The sequence below is a fragment of the Giraffa tippelskirchi genome, chromosome Y (assembly GCF_054371585.1).
Source record: "Giraffa tippelskirchi isolate mGirTip1 chromosome Y, T2T-mGirTip1v1.2.pri, whole genome shotgun sequence".
NCBI classification, from domain to species: domain Eukaryota; kingdom Metazoa; phylum Chordata; class Mammalia; order Artiodactyla; family Giraffidae; genus Giraffa; species Giraffa tippelskirchi.
In genome coordinates this window covers 26,149,228-26,165,181 of record NC_137290.1, presented here as the reverse complement: position 1 = coordinate 26,165,181, position 15,954 = coordinate 26,149,228, and positions in this window count along the sequence as shown.

Genomic DNA, 15,954 nt, shown 5'->3' with positions numbered 1-15,954 from the left:
GTTAGGAACACACATTTTCAGATGCAGACTGCAGAAATCAGGGCTTCATGACACAAACACACCTGCAGACAAGTCCAGGGAAATTCAGAAACCCCCACCCTTCAGGTGGGCAGGCCTGCTTCTCAGAACTGAGCACACTCCTCACAGGCAGTCCTACACACACACACACACACACACACACACACACACACACACACACACACTCTTCACAGGCAGTCCTACACACACACACACACACACACACACCTTCCAGACAGGCACAAAGGCAGACCCACAGACTGAAATGACCCCTCACCCTCCTCAACACAACTTCCCTCTGGCGGACACCCAGGCCCATTCTCAGCCTCGCCCCGGCACCTCCCCCAGGGGCTGCCCCTCAAAACCGGGCGCCCCAAACGTGCTCCCAGCCCCCACCCGCAGCCACGCAGGTGCACAGAACCACCGGAGGTGCAAAAGCTGTTTCCCACGCCCCCTTCTCATCTGCAAGCCTCTGATGCATCTCAGCGCACCTGCAAACACGTCCAGAGGGTCCCCCCTGCTCCGTACCCCTCAAAGTGCCCCCCAGACTCCCCACAACATCCCCACGGCATCACTTCCCGTGTTCTACTCGGCCCATTAGCTCCCTGACCCCTGACACCCAGCTGGCTTCCCAGGTTGCGAGCAGCCCCCGTACCTCCTCCTCCTCCATCAAATCCCAAAGTCCCCGGGTCTGCCCCTTCCGCCCCCAAAACCTGGGGACCAGAACCAGCATCCTCCCTCCACCTGTCCTGGAGGGGGTCCCCGCCACTCCGCCCTCCAGACACCCCACTTTGAGGAGGGACCTACTCCTCTGTCCCCTCCAGGATTCGCTCCTTCCAGTGGCCCCAGAAATCCTGGGGCCCGGAGTTGCCCAAGGGCTCAAAGGAACCCAGTGACTAGATTGCTCTTAGGGGAGACTTGGATTCCTGCAGGGCCCCCGCCTCGCGCCCTGCGGTCTCGGGGCTCCCAGGGAGCAGCCCCCGCGCCCGCACCTCCTCCCGGGGCGCCCCCACTCTCCCCGCGGGGACCCCTTCCCGCGCCCTCCCGCGCCCCTCGCCCTGCGCAGAGCCCCCGCCCTGCTGGCTCAGACCCCGCGGAGCGGCGGCCGCAGGACTGACCTCGGGACCCGCTTCGGTCTGGGCCGCTGGGAAGGGCGGGCGGGCGGGCTAACTCCCCGGGCGTCCTTGGCGCCTGAGCAGAGCCGGCTCCGGAGATGTTCCGGGATGCGGTGCACAAATGCGCGCGCGAATGAACAGCGCTCAGCGGCTTGGAGTCACGCACAAGCCCCAAGCCCCGCCCCCCTCCGCATGCCAAAGGCCGAGTCAGGTTGTTCATACCGCATCTGACACCAGCACGGGCGTCAGAAGGGTCGCGGCAACTTGATTATTAGGGGCGGGGGGAGGGTCTGGGGCCTCTGTGTTTGGTTACTTAGAGAAACAGATTTAGGCAGAGAATGACCTTGTGCATGTCGTAAGACTAAGTCAGTCAGTCAGTTAAGTCACTCATTCACTCCAACTCTTTGAGACCCCGTGCACTGCAGAACGCCAGGCTTCCCTGTCCATCACCAGCTCCTGGAGCTTGCTCAAACTCATGTGCGTCAAGTCGGTGATGCCATCCAACCATCTCATCCTCTGTCACTCCCTTCTCCTCCTGCCTTTTATCTTTCCCAGCATCTTTCCAGTGAGCTGGCTCTTCGCATCATGTGGCCAATGTATTGAAGCTTCAGCTTCAACATCAGTCCTTCCAACGAATATCCAGGACTTATTTCCTTAGGGATTGACTGGTTTGAAGGGGAAGGGATAAATTAGGCCTTTGGGATTCGCCGATACAAACTGCTATATACAAAAATACATAAGGTCCTGCTGCATAGCTCAGGGGGTCCCACGAAGAATCTGCCTGCAAAACTATAGGTTAACTCATGTATACATCCGTTCAGTTGAGTCCAGTCACTCAGTCGTGTCCAGCTCTTCGCAACCCCACAGACTGTAGCACGCCAGGCCTCCCAGTCAACCACCAACTCCCAGAGCTGACTCAAAGTCACGACCATCCAGTTGATGATGCCATCCAACCATCTCAACCTCTGTCATCCTGTTCTCCTCCCACTTTCAATATTTCCCAGCATCAGGGTCTTTTCAAATGAGTCAGTTGTTCACATCATGTGGCCAAAGTATTGGAGTTTCAGCTTCAGCATCAGTGTTTCCAATCAATCATATATATATATATACACACACATATATGTATGTAAACCTTACATATATACCTGCATATGTATAAAGAATGTTCCTAACTGGTCCATTCATAATAGTCCCAAAGTGCCAGCTACCCAAATGCCCACAGCATTTCTCAGCTTTTGTGCTGGGAATCCATTTGTTTAAGGTCTGATGAGCGTCCGTCCTTAAGGGTAAGGACCATCCTCAACACATAGGCCAGGCGGGGTGTGTTTCGGCAAGTGTGTGCCCATTCCAAAAGAGTGTCACTTGCCACCATCTTGGGGGTTTTGTGAGTAGGCCATTGTGAGCAGCAATGAGTGTGTGGGGGTTTGGGAGAGGGGTGACCACGTGCCTGGGGGTCACTGTGCATTTGGTGATTCTGCAGGGTGGGACCCGAGCCCCCGGCCCTTCCTACCCCCACCCCCGGGCATCCAGGCCCTTGTGTCTCCGCAGCTTGGCACTATAACATGGTTTTCTCCTGTCAACCCCACGTCCGGCCTCCTGGAAGACCTGGGCCCGGGCGGGGACCAGGTAGGGGAGGGGAGGGGCGAGGGTGGGGGCCCAGGTGGGACCCCCCACCAGGGAGACAGTGATGCCAGGACGTTAGGCTCACAGAGTGGGTGTGAGGCCAGAATTTCCAGTCCTCCAACCCTGATAACAACAAACTTGTTTCAGGCAGTTTTAACCACTCGATCTGAGCACCCGTGTGGACCGGGGGTGTGCGGGGGTCGTGAGCCGCTCCTTCCCGCTTTTGTCCTGGTGGTCCACAGGCACCTGTCAGGAAAAAGGTCCCTTTTCCTAGAAGGTGCCCTTTTCCTAAATAATTGAAGCAGATGTACAATGCATGTAAGGGAGGCCAAAAAGACGCTATTTTAGTTAGTCCGAGTTTGCTCAAACTTATGTCCATTGAGTCGGTGATGCCATCCAACCATCTCATCCTCTGCTGTCTCCTTCTCCTCCCGCCCTCAATCTTTCCCAGCATCAGGGTCTTTTCCAGCGAGTCAGTTCTTCGCATCAGGTGACCAAAGTATTGGAGCGTCAGCTTCAGCATCAGTCCTTCCAATGTATATTCAGGGTTGATTTCCTTTAGGATGGACTGGTTTTGTCTCCTTGTGTTCAGGGGCCTCTCAGGAGTCGTCGTCAGCACCATGTATGAGACCTCGGCAAATTGTTTAACCTCTGTGCCTCAGTTTTTCTATCTGTGAAAGGGGAAATGATAAAATGGGTCCTGCCTCTTGGGGTGGTGGGGAGAATTAAGTGTGTCATATGCAAAAGAACTCACTCAGGTAGGTATCTGGCTTTCAAGAACCACTATTTATCTTTTAAAGATTTTTTTAAATGTGGACCATTTTTTAAATTTTTTATTGGATTTGTTTTACAATATTGGTTCTCTTTTATGGTTTTGTTTTGTTTTGTTTTGTTTTGTTTTGTTTGGTAACAAGGCATATGGGATTTTATCTCCCCGACCAGGGACTGAACCTGCACCCCTGCATTGGAAGGAGCAGTCTTAAGAAATGGTATTTAAATCCTCATTATCATTCTGCTGATGTAGTATCAGGTTAACCCATGTATGAGCTGGAATGGCTTCCCTAGGTCTCAATATGTGAAAACTTCTTTATTTGCAAAAGCCACAAGGAAAATGTGAAGCCTGTGAGGGAACATCAGCCTGTGAGGCTGAGTTTCTGGATCCCTCCCCTGTCCTGGGGCTACCCATGTGGCCCAGTGGTAAAGCATCTGCCTGCCAGTGCAGGAGATACAGGTTTGATCGCTGGGTCGGGAAGAATCCTGGAGGAGGAAATGGCAACCCACTCCTGTATTCTCACCTGGAGAATCCCCTGGACAGGGGAGCCTGGCGGCTACGGTCCTCGAGGTCTCAAAAAGTCGGAGGCCGCTGAGCATGCCCACACACACACACAGGAAGGAAACTGAAATCAGCCATCCTCGGTAACATGGGCAGGACTGAATTAAAGATTAGTATGGCTAGGCTCCTAAAAAACAAACAAAAAGAAACAGACAGACAAAACCACACACGCATGATTTGTCTTCCCTGGAAGTCTGAAAATCTAATATCTGCAGAGGCTGGGCAAAGACATCCAGTGAAGTATTAGTGAATTAGTGAATCCAGCCGATTGATAGAAGAGGGAGTGATGGGGGCTCTGGAGAAACGGAATCTGTTGCAATGAGGCGGCCGCTCCAAGCTCCTGCCAGCTGGTGGTGGTGGACCAAGCACTGCCAGATTCTCTGATACTTTTCAAGAGAACCCAAATTCCAGGCTGTTATTTAAACTTCTTGACTCGGCAGTTAACTCAACTATCAAGGGCTTCTCAGGTGGCGGTGAAGAACCTGCCTGCCAACGCGGGAAGACAAAAGAGACTCGGGTCCATTCCCTGGGTTGGGAAGATCCTAACCAACCAGAGGGAAGAAGAAAGGGAAATGGCACTGTGCATGTCAAATACCCGCCTCCAAGGCTCAATCCTAGCCCAGCCACGTACCACCTGTGTGACGTTAGGCAAGTTGCTTAACCTCTCTGTGCTTTGGCTTCTTTATCTGCAACATGTAGGAATAACAATGTCCCCTCACCCACCATAGAATTGTCATCCTGCTGCTGCTGCTAAGTCGCTCAGTCGTGTCCAACTCACGGACCGCAGCCTACCAGGATCCCCCGTCCCTGGGATTCTCCAGGCAAGAACACTGGAGTGGGTTGCCGTTCCCTTCTCCAATGCCTGAAAGTGAAAAGTGAAAGTGAAGTCGCTCAGTCCTGCCCGACTCTTAGAGACCCTGTGGACTGCAGCCCGCCAGGCTCCTCCGCCCATGGGATTTTCCAGGCAAGAGTACTGGAGTGGGGTGCCATTGCCTTCTCTGAGAATCATCATGAGGATTAAGTAAAGTTAGTACAGGTGTAACTGTGAGAACCGTGCCTGGTACGTAAAACCCTGTGTCTCTACTGCTTTCTCCAAATGGGTGAGTCTGTGTTTCTCAGAACTGTGTGGAACGGCCTCTTCATGGATATAAATAACAATCCTGCTGCAAACACCACGACTGGGGACTTCCCTAGGGGTCCAGTGGTGAAGAATCCGCCTGCCAACGCCGGGGGCCCAGGTTCGATCCCTGGTCTGGGAAGATTCCACATGCTGCAGGGCAGCTGAGCCTGTGCGCCAGCCACGACTGCTGAGCCCGTGTGCTGTAACTACTGAAGCCTGTGGACCCTGGAGCCCGTGCTATGCAACAGAGAAGCCGCCGCCATGAGAACGCCACACATCGCAACCCCAGGATAGCCCCCGTTCGCTGCAGCTCGAGAAGGCCCTTGTGCAGCAACGAAGACCCAGTGCAGCCAAAAGCAAACGCATAACTTAAGAAGCATCACAATCTGAAGCTGTGGAGGGGAGCAGACACCCTGGGTTTGAGCCATCGGCCAACGAGAGACATCAGCTCGGCTGCTGAGTGGCATGGGGGTAGGATGAGATTTTAGGAACTGCCTCTCCACGAGCACTGCCCGCAGTATTTCCATCCTGCCGTCTCACAGCTCTGGCTTACATGCCTCCACTCACGGGGATCTCAGCTAGAACAGTGGTTATTCAGACAAGGATGACCATGCTCCCCTAAAAGGGATCTGTGGCGCCATCTGGGGACATTTTTGGGTAGAGACAGGGGATGTTGGTCAACCTCCTGCAGTGCACAGGACCACCCCCACAGCAAAGAGGGATCTGGCTCCCATGCAACAGAAGCACCAAGTTGGCCGCTTTGACCCCTCAGTCTTGAATCCCTGATACTGCATCAGCAGAGTGACAACGAGGATTTAAATATTGTTTCCTAAGAATTCCCCTTCCAATGTAGGGGGTGCAGGCTCGAGGCCTGGTCCGGGAGATAAAAATCCCACATGCCTTGTGACCAAAACCCCCCCATAAAACAGAACCAGTATGGTAAAACAAAAAAAATGCAATAAAAATGGTCCACATTTAAAAAATCTTTAAAAATGAATAAATATTGCTTCCTGCGAGCCAGATACCGACCCGAGTGAGTGCTTTTGCATATGACACACTTAATTCTCCCAACCACCCCAGGAGGCAGGGCCCATTTTATCATTCCCCCTTTCACAGATAGAAAAATGAGGCACAGAGGTTAAACAGTTTGCCGAGGTCTCATACCTGGTGCTGAAGACGACTCCTGAGAGTACCCTCCTAAAGGAAATCAATCCTGAATATTCATTGAAAGGACTGATGCTGAAGCTGACGCTCCAATACTTTGGTCACCTGATGCGAAGAACTGACTCGCTGGAAAAGACCCTGATGCTGGGAAAGATTGAGGGCAGCAGAGGATGAGATAGTTGGATGGCATCACCGACTCAATGGACATGAGTCTGAGCAAACTCGAACTAACTAAAACAGCATCTTTTTGGCCTCCCTTATATGCATTGTACATCTGCTTCAATTATTCAGGAAAAGGGCACCTTGACCAGAAATAATATCCATGTTAAAAATAAAGATTAAGGACCCTACTTCTGGGTCACTAGGGCTTGTTCTTCTTTGATAGGAAGACTCCCTTCCCAGGTGCCAGGTCCACACTGACTCGATATGTATGTGCTGGTCTCTCTTTTAACACTGAAGAAATATAACCCCCCTGCCTCGTTTAATGTTTTTGTTCTGTTGTTTTGCAGTGGCTAAGTTATATCTGACTCACTGTGACATCATGGACCGCAGCACACTAGGCTTCCCTGTCCACCATCTTCCCGAGTTTGCCTAAACTCCCGTCCATCGAGTTGGTGATGCCATCCAACCATCTCATCCTCTGTCGCCCCCTTCTCCTCCCGCTTTCCATCTTTCCCAGCATCAGGGTCTTTTCCAGAGAGTCGGTTGTTCACATCAGGTGGCCAAAGTATTGGAGTTTCAGCTTCAGTCCTTCCAATGAATACTGAGGGTCGATTTCCTTTAGGATTGACTAGTTTGATCTTCTTGCAGTCCAAGGGATTCTCATGAGTCTTCTCCAGCAACACAGTTCAAAAGTTATCAATTCCTCAGCACTCAGCCTTCTGACAGCCTTTGTTCTGACAATATATAAAACCGTGCTGAAAACGTGGAGCAGCTTCTCAGAATAATCTGGGAAGATGACTTTCAGGTTGGCCACGTTTGGCTTATAGAAATCAAGACTTTTTTCTATCATGAGTAAACACAACTCTTCTCTCTTCTTATTATAGACTATTATTATTTTCATTGGTGCTGCTTGGCATACACAGCAGGATATCCAAAAAGCCCACCTGAGTTCACCTGGAGTCTACTTTGGACCAGCGCTCGGTACCAAGCACGGGCCCTTTGAGCCCCTTCGCCATCACAGCGCCCTCAGGTGACTCTGTGAGTTCTCCCTTAAATCTGTTGTTCAGTCGTTAAGTCGCGTCCGACTCTTTGCGACCCCATGGACTGCAGCACGCCAGGCTTCCCTGTCCTTCACTATCTCCCAGAGTTTGCTCAATCTCATGTCTGTTCAGTCGATGATGACATTCAACCCCCTCATCCGCTGTCACCTCCTTCTCCTCCTGCAATATCTGGATCTCCTTATATTAAGTGATGGTCCACTGAAGAGACAGATGGTCCTTTTTTCTAGGCAAAGGACCTAGGCGAAGTTCCAGGTAGGAAGGCCTGGAATTTTGGTGTGAACCGGGTTGGCGGTTTTTTTTTTTTTTTAATGTGGCTTAAAACTGGAAATCTAATTTTTGATTTGCATTCTATAATAGAATGAAACCAAAAGAAAGCAGGAGACAGTGCTTCCCAGTGAGGCGCCACCCTCTGGAGCACCGGCTGGCTTCTACAATTGGTAGGGAGAACTAAGATCCCGTAGGTCATGTGGTATGGCCAATCCTGCCCCACCCCACAAGAAACCCCAAAGCCCAACTAAACAAACGACAAAGCCTATGGTCAACTGATCCAAACCAGTCTTCTGTCTGAAAGGCTGAAGTGGGCCAGGTATCATGCCAGTGGGTCCTGTACTTCTTCCCTCTTTCAGGGTCCCCCCTGGAGGAGACCTGATAATCAGATGGCCTGGTCCCCACCCTGGAACCAGAGTGAGAGGAGATTCAACACTGAGGCTGGGGGCGGGGTATGGGGGTGGTATTTATAAGTTGTGTCTATACGTGTGCTCACATACTTAATGCTAAGCTTTTTCTGCGTTTTCCTTCGAAGAATCTGTGGCCCCCACCTGCCTCTGGAAGCACAGGGTTTGGCTAGCTTGACTGCATGCAGCGGGGCAACACTAGGAATAGTAACCCCATTCCTGGGATGCTGGCGTTTGGGGGAATTATAACCAATGAGAAAAAGGCTACACAACGAAGCCTACAACTGCAACAGTATGTGGGAATAACCAAGGAAAACTGATGCGAAAAACAAAAGCTTTGTTGAAAACACAAAGCTTTACCAGTTGATAAGAATGCTTGAATACATAAAAGAACATCATATTCCTGGATGCTAATAAATGTAACAATGTCAATTCTGCCTGATTTGTGAGTTTGCTTCAATAATCATCAAAAAGCTGTTTTTAGTTGGTAAACAAATTTTTTATCCAGAAGAGTAACCATCATATCTTTCTCATGTAAGTACACATACATATAAATACACTTTTAAAGGTACGATGACAGAACACTCATCTAAGGCTATATACAAGTTATGGATGAAACTGGAGCCCATTATACAGAGTGAAGTAAGCCAGAAAGAAAAACAATACAGTATACTAATGCATATATATGGAATTTGAAAGATGGTAACGATAACCCTATATGCGAGACAGAATAAGAGACACAGATGCAAAGAACAATTTTATGGACTCTGAGGGAGAAGGTGAGGGTGGGACGTTCTGGGAGAATAGCATTGAAGCATGTATATTATCGTATGTGAAACAGAACACCATTCCATGTTCGATGCATGAGACAAAGGCTCAGGGCCGGGGCAATGGGATGACCCAGAGGGATGGGATGGGGAGGGAGGTGGGTGGGGGGTCCAGGAAGGGGAACACACGTAAACTCATGGCTGATTCATGTCAATGTATGGCAAAAACTATTACAATATTGTAAAGTAATAAGGCTATATACAAGTTAAAAATGCAGATCTAGGATGCGTAAAGGGTGACAAAACAATTTGGATGATACAGATATGCAACTGTATTATAAAATAACATATTACGACTTGATGTGTCACTTATTAAAATTGATGCTGAGGCAGTTTATGGGAGACCATTTTTATTTTCACATAATACATTTGAAGTAAATTCAGTAACAGTTAAAGTATATTTTATAAGTACTAAAAACTGCAGAATAAAACATTAATGTTTAGCGGTGGTTAGGTTTTGTAGCTTTAGAAAAGAGAGCAGAAGAATTGAGCTATATAAAAATTGAACCCTTCTGAAAAAAATTATCCAAACAAACTGGGGGAAAATGTTTATGGCCAAAATGAAGACAGATAATATCCTTATTATATAAAGAGACTGCTCAAATTGATTGGAAGATATTAAAGCCACACAGACAATGAATGCAAAGAGGAGAAATATAATTGCCTAAGAAGCTCAGAGGAAACTATTCAGTGTCCTTAAAAACGAAATAAATAAAATTAAAATTAGATGTCCTTTCTCTTGTTAAACTAGCAAAGGTGAAAAGTACTCTTAGTACATAATGCTAGCAAGAATGTGTGGAAAGCACCATCATGAGTTAATGGCGGCAGTGCAAATCGATATGTTTTCGAATGAAAACTTAGATCTGTATCAGGAAACTTAGACAAGTATAGCCCTTCCAATACAATGATTCCTCTTCTGATATAGGAACTCCCCTTTGGCAAAATCTTAAAAGACTCCTAAGTTTAGAAAAATATTTTAAGGACCAAAATGTTCCTCACAGCATCCTCTACAATTGTGAAAAACCAGAACTAAATGACACATTCAAACAGAGGGAGGGCCACACAGATAAATCTCTGGGCATACTCTGCAGCTATGAGCAAGGTGAAAACGACTGCCCGGGGACAGAGCAGTGTGTGAGGTGTACGGTTACATGGAAAAAACATGCCATGCACACATGGGATGATCACAGCTAAATGAAAACTATAACCATCTTAAAAGAGGTAACACGGCCACATGTGTGAGTAGGTGAGACCGAACAGAGGTACCATGGAAGACAGACTTCCTCCCCACTACTCCCTAGAGGCAAGCACCTCCTTAGTCTGGCGATTAGTTTTCAATTATAAGAAAACAAGAGGACTTCTGTGGCGGTCCAGTGGTTAAGACCTGTGCTTCCCAGCACAGGGGACTCAGGTTCAATCCCTGTTTGGGAAAATAAGATCCTGCATGCAGTATGTGCAGCCAAAAAAAAAGAAAAAAGATGAGAAACCAAAGCAAAATGACCAAAATGTTAACGCTGTTTATGGTGTATTGGAGTCGGGGGCGGGGGACAGCAAGGCAGAGAGAGATCTACCTTTTCATAAAACTGAAATTGTTTTTAATGAGTCAAGTTACTGCTCTCAAGTGAACAATAGGAATCCTTTTAAAAATCCTTTTAAAAAAAAGGAAAACCAGTTTGTGCAAATCAGTAAAAGAGAAAAAAAAGCACAGACACAATAGTAAAACGGGCAAAAGGCCTAGATTATACACAGAGAATTTTAAAAGCATACACGGGCAGGAGGGAATCCATGAGTTAGCAAGAATCACTTTTTTGGCTTATCAAACAAGCAAACGTTTTCTTGGTTTAAGTAATAAATATCCAATGCTGGTAATGTTGTTCAAAGGCTTCTTTATACCAGGCGTGGGAAAGCCATTTCTTTGCAAATATGAACTGCTCAGTCTGTCTGATAAGGAGTGCTATGCTGAGAAAGGTTTCGGGCCATTCTTCAGGTTCAGGGCCAGCGTGACTGATTAGCTATACACATCCCTGCCCACCCCCCTCCTGCCCTGCCTGTAGCTGGCGGCTGTGAGTGCTGCCCCTCAGGAAACAAATTCTGCACCATCTTTTGAGAACCACAGAAATGCTTTTCCTGTCTCATCTGGTAATACCACTTTTTTGGAAATCTACCTTCAGAAAGCAACTATAAATGCAATGCTTTATGATCTGTTCATCCAACCTTTATATCACTGTCATTACAAATTAATGAGAAAAAGAGAACCCCAAATCTGTAATTATACGAAAACTGTTTACTCAGAAAAACTATTTCAAGTACAGTGAATACTCCAATGTGCTAAGGTGTGGTTGTATCGGACATATGACTGTGGTCTGTAATTCTGTGGTTTAGCAACTGTCACTAAGAGAACTTTAAGAACACCCCGAGTGCCTAACTATGTACCAGGCACTGTTGTACAGACGAGCTCCAGGCCTTTCAAGAGTTCCAAGGGGAGGCACTGTTACTGCATTTCCTGAGAAAGTGAGGTTAAGTGGCTTCTGAGGAGAGGGCCGGCTCTGGCTTCAGGTCCGCCTGGCTCCAAAGCCCACGCTCTCCCTGACCTGGCAAGGGGCTCCTCAGCCAGTGAACACAAGCATGGTCCTGGGTGTGTGCTCTGATGAGACCACCCGGGGCGGGGGGGGGGGAGTTTATTAGCCTGCTGTGCTTCTGAAATTTTTTTTTTAATATGCTTACTACTGTTTAATGAGGAAAGTAAACCTAACACAACTGGTAAAATGAGGGTGTGAACAAACTACTTCATCTGTGGCTCTTTCCAGGCCTGACATTAGGCCTCTTAATTCCCTAAGCGGGGTTAAGAGTGCAAATTCTTCACAGAGAATAGTGTAGTAGTGTAGTAGTAGTGTAGTAGTTCTTCACGGAGAGTTGAGTAGTTCAGTTGCTCCCAAGAGAAAAAAAAAACAAGTGTACACGTCTTTTTGACCTTGAGGAGAGAAGGCCAAGGGTGCTTCCAAAGCCTTCAAGATGCATATACCTTTTGGCCCAGAAAGTCTATTGCTAGGGAGTTCTCCCTGGGGCACACAACCACATGCAAAGACATCAGAGCAAGTTGCTGATGGAAATTCCAAGACTCAGGAGGTAACGGGGAAGCGGTGCACATGTACGAGATAAGTTTCAGGTGTACAACACAGGGAGTGAGCATTCTTATACATTCAGCAACAATCACCACAATGAGCCCAGTTACCATCTGCCACCACAAAGCTGTCACAATAGTACTGGCTATATTCCCTATTTGTACATTACATTCCTGTGACTCATTTTATAGCTGGAAGTTTGTACTTCTTAATCCCCTCACTTTTCCGGTCTATCCCCCCACCTTTCTGGTCTATCCCCCCATCCTCATATAATACAGTATGTTAATTATAACTAAATAAAAAAAAATAAAAGGTTCGCAATGGAATGAAAAAAGAGATAAAGAACAGTAACCCCAGTTTCCAAACCTTAAAGTCTAGTGAAATAAACTAGGCCACATCTATGCCACCAAGTGTCAGGCAGTCCTGAAAGGTGAAACTGGGGGATACATTTAGCAATGTGGGAAGATGTTCATGATACATTAGAAGAAAAATCGCCACCTTTAAAATAGTATGTATTTTATTTAAAAATCGATATAGACCTATACGCAGGAAAAAAATGTCTGAACAGCACATACCTCTTTTAGCAGCAAGCATTATCTAAGACAGGGAAGTACAAATATTAAAAAACAAAACAAAACAAACACCCAAAACCTCAAAGATGATAGTATTTTCTAATCGTCTTCAACGGATAGGTGTTACTTGCATAATCAAAGAAAGCTTAAAACATGAGTGTTTCTACATTAAAAAAAAAAAAAATAGCCTGAGTATAAGAGCAGTGCTCAAACTGTCTGATGTATCCGGAATTGGTTGGGAAAAGCCACGAAGAATAGCATTATCCTTGGGGGCCCACTAGAATAGGAGCAAGAAAAGCAGCAAGGTGAAAGATAACAGGCTGAGGTACCTGCCACCACAGGCCACTAGAGTTCATCTTGAAAAGTATGGAGGCAGTGGCTTGTGCATATTTCATAAATTCCAACTAGTCCAGGGATGACCGGCCGAGTTAACTATCCATGTTGTCACCGCTGCCATCTGTGGTACGAAAGCAGCATCGGAACAGAGTCAAGTCTGATGCCCCTGGCTTTCTAGAGTTAAGGTCTCTTAAGAAGCCTTGGCCCAGGGCCCTCGACAAATGGCCCACAGCAGACCCCCTCGAGGAGTCTCCATCACCTCTTAATCCAAATATCTAAAGACCAGGATGGAGTAACGGGGGGAGGCACATAAAGAAAAGTCTAGAAGAGGTGGTGAAGAAGGAACATGCAGCTGGATCATGAAGACTCCACGGATGGTGAAAACTCTGAAACCCTCCTGCCTGTGAATGGTGCAGTGGCTTGGAGAATGACTTCAAGAGCCTAGACCTTTGGCAGGGGCAAAAAACTTGACCGGGATGTGATATAAAGTACACAAAACCACCTAGGAGGTATTCCTGCCAAAGCAGCTGAAGACGAATCAAACTAAATTCTCCAGAGTTTAGCACTGACTTCCATTTACAGAAAATACAGGGAGAGAGGGACAAGTTAAGGATGCCACAGGAAGCAAACAGACACATTTACAAGCGGGGACATTCCACAGGACAACTGACCTAGTTTCTTCCAGGACTACTTGCTTAATCACACAAAGCTTAAAAAAAAAAAAAAAAAAGAGAGAGAGAGAGAGAGCTAGAATGATGGTTGCCATGGCTGGAGGGAGGGGGAAATGGGGAGTTCTTGTTTCATGGATACAGAATTTGACTTTTTCAAGATGAGAAGTCCCGAGTATCCACTGCACAATAATGTGGCTCTACTTAACACTACTGACCACTTAAAAATGTCTGAGATGGTTAATTTTACGTCATGTGTTTATCAGAATTAAAAATAAATAAAAAAAACGAGTGCTTCTAAATTTAAACAGTTAAACCTTAACATAAGGAATATAAAAGCTGTTAGCTATACTAGGGATTGGGTGGAGAGAGGGGGGAAATACATTTCTACATTATTCTTGGGGTCACACAAGGCATTAAGAAAAAGTGAGAAGAGATTGCTTTAGATTAAGAGAAACTTGAAGTCAGACAACCAAATGCAATCAATAGAGCACATTTGGATCCAGGTTCAAACAAGCCAGCTATAAAAGGACATCTCGGCAATGACTAGGAAAATCTGATTACGGTCTGGGTAAGACACTTTGTTTGAGTTGATTTAAAATTTTCCTTTTTAGGTAGATATACTGAAGTTTAAAGAACAGAGATGACACAATTGAAAGAAAGTGTGTTAAGCAAATAATAATTGAGGTAGTATGGAGATTTAGCAAAAATGGTGAAGGAAGAAATGGGATGGCAGACTGATAAGGGTGTGAGTAAAGCTATGATCCTGGGGAAAGCAGCAGATTTCACAAGGCAGTGGTGAGGTAGAAGTTATCATGAAGAAATGACAGGGTTTTCCTGGAGTTGCACGGAGGTTACAGTTACAACCGTTCAGAAAAAGGATGGGGTCTTGTCGAAAAGGCACAGGAGCCAACTCGAAAGGACTCCCAGTGGCCAGAGCTGGAACAATTCTAAAATTAAGTAATGGTCACGTTGAATTACAGCCCATGCCACAAATCCATGCTATAAAAATAAATTACTGAATAAAAATCTAGGGGAGCAACTTTTCCTCACAGAATTCTAATTACTAAACGTAGAAGGGATGAGAAAAATGAAAAAATCACCAGTACGACAGAGTAAAAACGGCTGTAGGTAAAATCCACTTGCTAGATTCTAGAATTCAGTAGGTAAAAGTTGGAGGAGAAATTGGAAGCTCTCCTGCAAGTTTCTCCTGAGAGATATTTATTAATTACTAAGAGAAACAAATGAAGGTTAATTAACAACATCAACAAGCCACACTGAGGTTATCTTCCTTTGAGGCAGTGGTGGCAGGATCAGAAACAAATATACAGTGGGTGGGAGGGTGGTCCACGGGAGGAAACAGGGCCAGTCAGTGAGGGCTGTTCCACCAGGAACTTGGGAAACAAGGAAGAGGGGCTGTGTCGTGAGCGCTCGTGTGGATCAAGTGCTCATTTGGCTGGTGCAGGCCCTAATGACTCATGTTTGTTTTTAATTTCATGACTTTGGGGCCACACATCACAGATCACAAACGGCAGGATGAGAAAAAGCACGGCAGTGAATAATGACAGACACAACCCACCCTGCCAGGCAAGGAGTCAGATTCTGAGACACTAGGTCACCTGGTTCCCAGGTGTGTTTGCATCTGACCACCATTCAAGTCAGTTCTTTACATTAGAACAGTATGGCATGAAAGAGATTTTTAGTGCAATTCATGGCTCATACTTTTGAGTGAAGTATGCCCAGCACAGAAGTAGGACTTGAGGGGAAGCTGGCTGTGCTGATGATGCCAGAGCCCAACAACAGAAACAGTTTTCAAATACCCCTTCTTTTTTCAAAAATACAGAACACTCACATATAAAACTACAAAAAAATGCTACTTGATCAGCAGCAGATTTACGATCTACAAGACCAATTATAAGAAAGTGTTTAGCAAAAATATACTTCCCTGATCAGTGTCCCCAAAATTCATCTAATCCTAAATTGTAAGAGAAACGGCTATCTGAACTTCACTTTAACAATCTCCTTGACCCCCTAATTCCACAAGTGTCCCCATCTGATTTAACATGAAATAACACTGAAATTACTAAAAAGAAAGGTGGCTTCGCTCAGTACAGATGTTACTTTTCTTCAGAGAGAATGTCGCAGGAATAAAACAAACC